This window comes from Lygodium microphyllum, chromosome 28, assembly GCF_053477565.2.
Source record: "Lygodium microphyllum isolate KBCC chromosome 28, Lygodium_microphyllum_v1.1.10, whole genome shotgun sequence".
Taxonomy (NCBI): Eukaryota; Viridiplantae; Streptophyta; class Polypodiopsida; order Schizaeales; family Lygodiaceae; genus Lygodium; species Lygodium microphyllum.
In genome coordinates this window covers 60,190,436-60,201,279 of record NC_141162.1, presented here as the reverse complement: position 1 = coordinate 60,201,279, position 10,844 = coordinate 60,190,436, and the positions used below count along the sequence as shown (strand labels likewise).

Below are 10,844 nucleotides of genomic sequence, written 5' to 3'. Positions count from 1 at the left end.
GACTTACAGAGGCCCTCTGGGCGTACAGAACCTCCCATAAAGCAGCAACAGGACAGCTGGTGTATGGTACAGAAGCTGTTTTCCTTGTTGAACTAGAATTACCCTCTTTGAGAGTGGCTATCAAAGAGCATTTGGGGGACGATGATTCACTACAACGCCGTCTCCTGCACCTAGAGTGTTTGGACGAAACTCGCAGGATGGCTCTACAGTGCATGGAAGCCACACAAGCTCGATGCAAGGCTTACCATGACAGCTTCATCAAGCACAAGGAGTTCAAAGAAGGTGATTTGGTCCTAGCCTATGATTCACGATTTGGCAAGTTTCCTGGCAAGCTCCAACAGCGGTGGATGGGCCCCTATAAGGTACTTGCCGTCAACCCTAATGGCTTTGTCCAAGTGCAGACCGTTGATGCCTCTGATGATCCCTTCCTGATCAATGGATATCGCCTGAAGAAGTACTTCCCTCCTTGGGGATCTTGACAATCACGGTCACTTGATCCTTTCCCTCGTTGGCGCGGCACTCTACTTCTTATGATGCTACTTCTGTTAGCTGTTCTTTAGCCACTCCTGATGAGGTGGACGCAACCCTCTATCCCCTCAACCCTCCCTTCCAGCCGCGATCTCTTATCCTCTATTTTCCACCAGCGATAGTGGCGAGGTTGGTTCTAACAAATGGTCTTTCTACCATTCCCTTGCTCAATTCGAAGAGAAAAAAAAAAGAAAAAAAAAGAAAGAAAGAAAGAAAAAAAAAACATATCGGTCATGGGAGAAAAGGACTTAGGTCCCTGTCATGGCGACCTATTTTTTGAGAAAAGGTGGAAACACCCTCGGAAATAGGGGAAAACAAGAAAAAAAAAGAAAAAATATTTGTTATGAGAGAAAAGGAAGCAATTCCCTGTCATAGCAGGCCTCGTTCCAAGAAAAGGTGGTAAACACCCTTGGGCGAGAAGCTGGCTGTGGAAAAGGTGGCAATACCCAGCAGTCCAGAAAGTGGATTCATTAATTGACATCCTCAGGTTCCAGTTCCGAAGCTGCCTCCCTTGGTACGCTGTGTCGTGGCTCTCTTTGCAGAGTGTCTAACTGTCCTCTAGTAGACGACATGTTCCTGTCCAACACAACCTTCGATTTGATGGCTACCTCCCTGGGTACGCCTCTTCAACAACTGACGATGCGATCTTCATCGACAAACAATTGAGTGACGTGAGCTTTCATCCTAACCAGATGGGGACGTGAGTATGGGTTTCCCTCTGTAACTATCAATAGAGAATGAGACAGAGGGTGGGCCAAGAGACCAGTCTTTTCCCTTCAAATCAAATGAGAGGTGAGAAGTGTGAATGAAGTGTGGCATGCACGGGACGGGCCTCTCAATGCACAAAGCACAATTTGTTTCTGTGCACTGCACCATAAGGCTCCCTGGCCTTCCTTCTCGCACCGTATGCTAGCACAGGGTGGGATGCACAGCTGTACCATCAAATGCACACAAGGCATACAACCTTTGCACAAGTGACTGTGAGGATTACATCAATGGGTTTCAGGACATGGTTGCCCTTCTGTAACTATCAACAGAGTGTGAGACAGAGGGTGGGCTGAGTGTGACTGGAGTTTCTTCAATCCATTATCGAGAGGTGAGATTGAGGGACGTTACGACACTTGGAGTCAGGTATGTTCCCATTTCCTTATACACCCACGGGATGGGTCTTTACCGTCATTACAAGACACATCCCCCTGTTCTGTACACTGCACTGTAAGGCTCCCTTGCCTTCCTCCTTGCACTTCTGCTAGACGGGTTGGACGCACTAATGCACCATCAATTGTGCACCCTGGCATACTCCCTTTGCACCATTCCCCTTGTTGATTCCTAGAACGGGTACGAGATATGGGTTTTAATCATTTTTCCTCGAGTGATATTAGTCATGGGGCGAGTGACAGTTCTTTCATTCCATTTGAGTGACTGTGAGTTGAGTGCAATATCCCTCATCATCGACAACGAATTTCCTGCGATTCCTTCCATCAGCCACCTCCCTGGGTGCTGCTGCGTGGTCCTTACCATGAAGGACGTGCGTCGAGAAGATGCCTTGGTACCTCCAGCGGGTCGACAGCAACACAGGATGTGCCATCGACACTCAACGTTGCTTCTTGACAAAATGGGCTAAGTTTTTCTAGCCCTACAACTTCTAATTCTTAGTGACGTTCATGTTTTAAGTGTGGGGAAGTTAGTGGATGGTCTGTGGCGTGGTCCTAGGTCCCTGTTGTTCGGTTAACCCTATCCATTAAGGTCTTAAGTGTGGGGACGCGTCCCTGCGCGTCTACATTGCATACCCTTCTGCATATGCCTCAACCTGCTCATGCATGTATGCCATGACTTGTTGTTACCCTGATGGGGTCCCTTCCCACCCGACCGTTCATTTTCCACCCACCCTTGGGGCTGTTCCCTTGCAGTTTTCCTTCATTCCCTGCTTTTGAGGTCCTACCATGTGAATGCACCCTAGATTCACCGAAGTCCAAATCCAACCTTATAGCCCTGTTCCTCTCTTTGAATTGACCATTTTCCCTTTTTACCTACCCCTGTTCCGATGCACGGTTTTTGAGTTATTAATTTTTGAAGCATTTTGCGTAAATTAGTCGGTTTTCCATGTGAAAGCGCTTTACTTGCTTCGGAACCATGATCTGACGTCATAGCCCTGCCAACTAATCCCCTAAAATTTTCCCTTTTTACTCCGAGTCATTCCAATACACGGTTTGTCCATTATTAATTTTCGGTTTTTTACGACTTTTTTGTGCGTCTTTTTGACATTTTTCCATATGAACTTGCCCTGTTTGCATCGGAATTCCAATTTGATTTGACAACCCTGTCCTTCGTGTCTTCCCTCACCTTTTTTCTTTTTCCTCCCCTCACTTTTGCCTTTCGTATTTATTATTATTAATTTTTAAATGAGTTTTCGGGAGTATTTTTGGTATTTTTTGCATGTGAACCCCTCCTATTTCCACGAAATTGCAGCTTAACATGACATCCTTGTGCCACCCCTTCCTGCGGACATTTTTCCTTTTTACTATGTGTCATTCTGGTGAATGGTTCGTCCCGTATTAATTTCCGATCTCATTTCCGGGTTTGTTTTTTGGGTTTTTTCCACCCACCCCTCATTAGAATCCTAGAACCCAATGGCATATTCTCATATGTGTTCTTCTACTTGGTAGGGTATTGCAGGCTTGGACCATGCCACAATACCGTATTTCTGCCCCTCATTCCGATGCACGGATCTTCTGATATTAATTTTTAATTGTGTTTTTTAGACCTGTTTTTTGTGTTTTTTGCACATGACCACCCTTTACCCCTCTCGGAACCTTCGTCCATATTTTTCCTGTTTTTCTCCTGTCGTCCTGCCCACTTTTTGTTTTTACGTCATTTCGTTTTGACATCCAGATTGGGAGTTATTAAATTTTCTTTATTTTTATGAGTTTTTACGCACCTTGTCCCGCGCATGAACGTGCCTGTTTTCGATTTTACGCGTCTTAACGCGCCCCGGTCGCGTCTGTGTGGCCCGTATCACCCTCTCGGTGCTATTCGGATTCGGTCACGGCAAATGTTTTTACCCCGCCCCGCGCACACGCGCGGGACGGGGGTATGCCTTTCTCTTGCCTGGGCCCCCGCCCATTTTCTCCCTTGGGCACCCCCCCTATGGACCCCTACCCCTGCCCCATCCCTTGGGCCCCCTAACCCATGGGCGTACCCCCCCCCCCCCCCCCCACACTCCGACCCTTCCTTCCCCAACCGTTTCTCTCTTCCCTCTCCCTCTGCGTGTTCCTCTCCTTCGTCCCTCTCCACCTCCATCTCCCTCACGCCTCCCCTCCTCCTCTCCTCCCACGCTTTCTCTCGAGAACCCTAGTACGGGCCCCCGGCCATGCACCACCTGAAGCGCCTCCTGGAGGGCCACGTCTCCTGCTCCGACATCTTCTTCCCGGCCACAATGGCCGTCGTCGTCTAGGGCAATTGGGTCTTCGTCGAGGGCTTCTCCACCGACTCCGCCCCCAACACCAATTCCCCGTGGCTCCACCTCTGGACCGTCCGTGCTGGACGCCTGCGCCTCCAGCCGCCGGCTGCCTGCCCACCACAGACACCTGCTCCTCGCCCTGCTTCAACTCCCTCGCCACTCGCCTTCCGGCCGCCTCCCTGTCTCGCAGAACAGGCCGCCTTGTGGCCTGTGGCGGCCTGTTGCAGACCCGCGCCGGGTCACCTTCGCCCGCCCACGTCGCCCTCAGCTCCCTCGCTAGTCGCCTTCCGGCCGCCCCCTCGTCGCCTTGCGTTCACCGCCCACGTCGCCCCTAGCCCGTCACCTTCCGACCGCCCCCTCGTCGCCCTGGCTCGCCGCCTCCACGTGGCCCCTGCCCGTCTTTCCATGCGGCCCTGGCACACTAAGGCCACGTCAGCTCCAGCCTCCCGCCTTTCCTGCCATTCAAAACAACCCCCATTAACCGTCCCACTAACCCCCCCCCCCCCCCCTAAACCCCCATTCCCACCCACCCATTCCACCCTACAACCCCCCCCCCCCCCCCCTAAACCCCCATTTCCACCCACCCATTCCACCCTACAACCCCCCCCTAAAACCCCATTCCCACCCACCCATTCCACCCTACAACCCCCCCTAAACCCCTATTTCCACCCACCCATTCCACCCTACAACCCCCCCCTAAACCCCATTCCCACCCACCCATTCCACCCTACAACCTTCCCCTAAACCCCCATTCCCACCACCCCCATACCCTACCCCCACTATTCCCTGTTCCCACCACAACCCCACCTCCTACACTAATCCATGTTCCTGCCCACCGCATCCACTACCTACCTTACTTCCCATTAGCCCCCCTTCACACCCTATACCCACGCACACCCCCCACCATTAACTAGGCCCTCTTTTCTCCCCCTTTTTGCACACACCCACCTCTGCCGTATCCCTTCTCGAACCTGTGTTCCCACGCAGCTACCCTTTTCTGTCCGTCGACACGCGTGCGGGTGTGTACGCGCTTGTGGTTGATTGTGCGGTTGTTCGTACGCGGGTGCGGACCTTTGTTCGTTGGTAGCGGACACGCAGCTGCCACGCAGCCTCTTGCTGGGTATTTTTCCAGTTTTTTAATTCACACACCCGCAAATCCTTTTACAATTTAAAAAAAAACAGAAAAAACAAACACAACAAACAAAAACATTGAAAAATACAAATAAATCATTAATAAACCACTTTAAAATTCTGCAAAAATTCTAGAAAAATCTAGGAAAATTTCCTTTTATTTTTGCAACCCATGGCCATATTTATTTTTTTCAAACCTGTATATTTCCAAAAAAAACAAAACAATACATATTTCTGCCCATTTTAAAATTCCAAAATCTTTCAAAATACCAAATTTTTTTGATAAAAATTCATAAAAAATGCTTTAAAATTCCAAATTAATTTTTGAAAATTTCTAAAATTTTCTTTAATATTTTTATTTATCTTTGGCATATTTTTCTCAACTGTCACAATATTTCCTTTCACACCTAACTTCCTTGAAAATTAAAAATTTAAATTTAAAAAAACATTTTTCATCCACACACCCACTAAACGTCTAGAAAAAAATCCAGATATTTTTGGATTGAGGAGAGCGCATTCTTTGCATTTCCATACACCCACTACCAGGCATTTTTCTTTTTATTTGTTATTTTTTCAGCTACCCCAAACCCCACGGTTAATATACAAAATAAAAAACAACCACAGAAAAAAAAAAAACAAACAAACAACCTAACCAATACTTAACATACATGAAACCTAAATCCCACCATGGCACGCGCATTTGCGTTAAACACACATATTTTTTAATTAAAATAAACTCACCGTTCACTTAGCACGCGCTGCGTGCGCTACAGAGGCACTTTAATTTTTAATTAAAATGAACCAACTGTCACAAGAGCACGCGCTGGCAAAAAAGCGCTCCACATCACTTTAATTTGTAATCAATGAACTTGCATTTAGAGACCCAGTCTAGGTGTCGCAGTCAGGGATTCGAATTAAAGCACCGTTTTCACCTAATAATGGGTAATTTAATTTATAAGAAAGAACCGTCGTTTTCTTGCTAAGGTTTATCACTTAATAAAAATTCATCTATTCTTAATAATTTATTAAAATAAACCCTTCGTTAAATTAATTCCCCCTCACTGCACTTAATTCCCCTTTTTAACGAACTCGGTTTCGTGGGATGGGTATGCGCAGTCATTAGAGTTATTTCCATGGTCAAACACTGGTTTATCAACGATGTAGTCTTGATATGTGTCGAATGTGGTGATGATTTGGTTTACTGTCTTTGATACAATTAAGGGTCCGGTGTGTAGTTTTTTCCTTTATTGCCTAATACAGGGTTCTGGGTGTTTGTCTGATGCATAGCATGAAGCTTTCGGTCGCATATGTCTAGAGGTCATGTCGAATTTTTTCTAGACTATGGTTTGCTTGGGGTTAGTTGGTCGAGTCATGTTTTATTGTTTTCGTTGTTCTCTTATCCTTGGTTTTTTGTCTATTGCTTTGCAGGCATTCTCTTGATTGATTGTCTATGTTTGTGGTGTGTGTGTAACCATCTGAATGGCGCCTTCTCACGCTCCTCCCCCTATCCAGTACGTTCCATTAGTTAGTAGGGATTACTCTTCCCTACTTACTTTTGAGCCTCTCACAAAGGCGGGACTTGCTGCTTTTGTGGCTACTTCTTTTCCATTGCTTCCCGAAGATCCGTCATTATGTGATGAGTTTCTGACCTCCTATAGCAAGAAGACAGGCCTCATCCAGGGAATTTCTATGACTTTGACACCTCGAGGCTTAGGGAAGGCTCTGTCTCTTCCCTCCAAAGGTGAACCTTTTGTTACCACTCGTCAGCTTTTCTCTAATGAAGAGATTCTGAAGCTGTTGCAAAAGCAGACACGGGAAATGCTGGATGTTAAGAAGGTGATTAACTCTTCAAGAGTTTCCTTTTCCATGATCACTGATCCCATATGGAAGATGGTCTATTAGTTTCTCCAGGACAGGTTTATGCCTGCCAAAACACCATCCCAGTATTTGTCCAAAGAGCTTTTCACAGCTTCCAGGATGGTGTTGAAAGGAGTTGCTATTGATTGGAGCACTTACCTCCTTACTAAAATGGATCAACATTTCGTCAAAGTCACCAGGGGTAATGTTACCAATGTCACATATGGATCATATTTGTCTGCCTTCTTGACCTATTCAGGTTTACAGAAGACTGTGCCTCCACCTCCTCCATCAGATCCAATACCTCCTCCTCCATCTTCAGATGAGTCAGAACCTATTGACATAGAGGATGATGATTCTCTGCCTCCCTTGGTCATACAACGCAAACGCTCGAAGTGGGTAGCGGATAAAGCTCCTTCAGTACTTCCTTCAGTGCCCATTCCTGCTACCTCTGAAGTGAACTCCTTGGGTATCTCACTTGTAATAACCTGTTCAGAGCACATCACGAAGGATCATTGGACATATCAGTTCCCTCCCTGAACAGTCTAGTCTTGGGGGATGCAATTCCCTTCCTCTGTAAAGACATTCAGAGTTCCATTGAATTGTCAGTGACAGCCTGTGTTCAACAGCTGTATGTGTCCTTTTATGAAGAGCTCATGCAGTCTAAGGACAGTTGCATCAGGCAACATCCGAGTTAGCTTCTGCTAAGGATACCCTAGCAGATTTGTTTAAACAAATGGAACACCAAACCCAACTGGTTGCCACCCAAAGCGATGTGATCTCTTCTTTGAAGCTCCAGTTACTAGAGGCTCAATCACAGGTTACTAGCCTTTCAGAGGAGAAGGAGAGGATATCCAGAGAAGCGCAGGAGTTCCAAACTCTCTTAGATGATAAACTTTCAGCTTTACAGACTGCTAATGACACAGTGGCATCCCAAGCCTCCCAAATTAAGCAGTTGCAAGATCAACTGCAAAGTCACGCTCTGTTCCTCCAAGCCCTAATGTTCCCTTGATTCCTTCTCTTTCACAGCAGGACTTGGCTGCTCTTCAAAGACAGGCTACTTTGTGTCCTCTATTCCAAGATAAAGTGGAAAGATTGCAATCCAGAATGGACTTGTTATGGTCTACATTTGAGCAGTTTCAGGAATATGTTCCACCAGACCATTCTTTCTTTGTCCACTACCACTTACAGAAGTTGGTCTTCTACATGAAGCTTTCCACGATGGATTTACCTCTTTCACAGGATAGATGGAGTGGAGCTTGGTCTGCTGAGTTGCTGACAGAGGTAGTAAGGATGGTGTTTGAAGATTCTGTCACGCCAGATACCATGTTGTTGTCATACATGTATCTACGAGGAGACTTGTTAATTCCAGATGAGGTGGATATGGCATGGTATGTGGGGGATGTGGTTCTACAAGCTGTTTTGTATATCAACCATTTGGAGTTGTGCATAGCTGACATGTTCCAGGGTTACTCCTCCAAAGTGACTGATTGTCATGATAATTCCTAGCATCCCATGATTGATTCTGTGGTCCTGAATCAAAGACAAAACACAGCTCCTACTTATGCCCGGAGTACTAATCAACTGAGGGTGGATCTCTTAGCCTATCTTTCAAAACATAATCTGTTTGATTCTACCTTCTTTGATGCCTATCATAGACGATCTCTCTTAGGACCTTTTGTTCCTACCCTCCTATCTTACCAACAAATGGCTCACCGATATGATCTATATCTTTCCCTTTGTCAATCTAATTCCACCACTATTTTACCCCTTCTTTTCCAACCTTCATCTTTCCCTCAAATTTCCATTTTTACATACTGTTCCTTTATTGAGGATAGGGTATTTTCCCCTTCTCCACCCTGTCCTTCTCCATCCATTCATGTACCCTCTACATTTCCTATTTATCAGTTAACACCCTTCCTTAGTGATTCCCTCCAAATTTCTGCCACTCCTTCTTTAACCTTTTCTTCCTTTTATGATTTTGCCTATCCCTCACTTCATCCACTTTTCCTTATTCCACTACCCTCTCCTCACACTTCTATATCTCAACCACCTCAGTTGGTTAGTGATTGTGACGGGTTTGATAATCAGATTTCCAGAAGAAGGGGATGGAATTCGCATGATTCCCTTACATGACCTTAGATTAATTGGCCAGTAATTCCAGGAGAATGGACAGCTTCCAGTCAAGCTTATTAGAACTATGTTCATTTTGCTCAGCAGTATTCACAGTCTGCAGATCCTTCAGTGAGATTAACTGCTCACTTTGCTTGGTACCTGGCGTATATGCATAGGCACTCTCATAATGATTCCAAGCCTATTCCAAAGTTGTGCATGAATGTCAATGTGAGCATTGATTCCCAGCAGCTGGATATATTGTATTTTCATGCCCTTTGTTTGCCTAGCAGATACCTGGTCTTGTTGGAAAGGATGTGCTGTCTTCAACTTTTTCAAAATCCTCCCAAAACCTTTGTAGATGAATCCTTGTCTATGGATCGTTTCCGACAACATCAATTTTTCAAGAGGGATCATCTTCATTGATACATTTCCAATGTATGGTGGAAGCTTTTTAATGAAAATCTCTTTTTTTGAAGGAGTCTTTCAAATGGTTGTGTTGTATTAGTGTTTGTGTTGTGAGTTCATTTATGTAATACGAACGTGGTGGTTTCCTATTGGATTGGATTTCGTGTGCGAGCTACATTTTGGAGAATTGTGGTGATGGGGTCGTGGATGGAGAGTTGACGCTGATGCTGATGAAGAAGAAAAAAACTCTTATATCCTTTACAAATTTGTTGTGATTTTTAGTTTGATAAGAAGTGTTCCTATAAAACGGGTTTTTCTTTCTTTGTATTTTTATATCAGATACAGGTTATAAGTTGGGGTCGTGATGGATGGATTGTTTTTGAAGAGATATTGAAGATCAAAGTTGAGCTTTTTCCTGAACTTGTATTCCCTTTTTCCTGGTTCACGAGGACGCTTCCTTATTAAGTGTGGGGATATGTTGAGTGTTGAAATGACTTGTTTTTTCGCTGATTTTTGTTGTTTTTGAGAGCTGAATGGTTGATTTTATGAGATGATTGATTGGTTTAAAAGTGGTTTGAGAGTGTTTTGGATGATATTGATTGTGTTTTGGAAGTTTATGATGTTTATCAGTGGAGATATGTGGTTCTGTGATGTTATGATAGGTTCTCTATACCTTCTGTTTTGTCCTGTTTTGGTCTGTTTTGTTCTGATTGTCTTCTGTAAGGAGGGATGGAGTATTGATTGAGATCTTAAGAAAGCTTATTGAATGGTTTGTGAGATTTTGGAATGGTTTGAGTATGAGTTATGTGGTTTTGATGACCTTCTGTAGGTCTTCTATAGAGCTTCTGTCTCTGTTCTGTTCTATTCTGTATTGTAGCTGTTTTGGTACTGTTCTGTGACTGTTCTGTATGCTTCTGTATGTGTTTTGATGGATGAGAGTGTAGCTTGGGAAAGTTTTCTATCCTTGGAAAGAGGTGAATACAAGTGCAAAAGAGTTGAAAGAAGTGAAAGAAGTAGCTGCTGAAGACTCAAGTGAAGACTAGAGTGAAGTGACAGTAGTGAGCTATGAAAGGACACTGTAGTGGCTCTGATGACTCTTCATATCAGACATACCTCTTGGGAGGGGTAGCCACGACCTAAAAAGGATTATTGAGAGTGATTTTGAGAGATTGTAGTGAGGATATAATGTATTATTGATGGAGAGAGAGAGAGAGAGAGTCAGAGATAGCCAATTCTACTCAAATAGAGTGATTGTATGTGAGAGATTGAGAGAGAAGACTATGAAGATATTGAAGATGAATACTATGTGATGTATTTCCATTCAAAGATGGTGTATTCCTTTTCTTTA

The 10,844-nt window shown here is 44.8% G+C and overlaps 1 non-coding gene across 1 annotated transcript; it reads left to right on the top strand.

The window, feature by feature from the left end:
* The first annotated feature begins 9,852 nt into the window (after positions 1-9,852).
* On the top strand, positions 9,853-9,920 carry LOC148011512 (small nucleolar RNA SNORD36). The gene has a single exon (XR_015689420.1). It is a non-coding gene; the product is annotated as a small nucleolar RNA SNORD36 (small nucleolar RNA).
* The last annotated feature ends 924 nt before the right edge of the window (positions 9,921-10,844 follow it).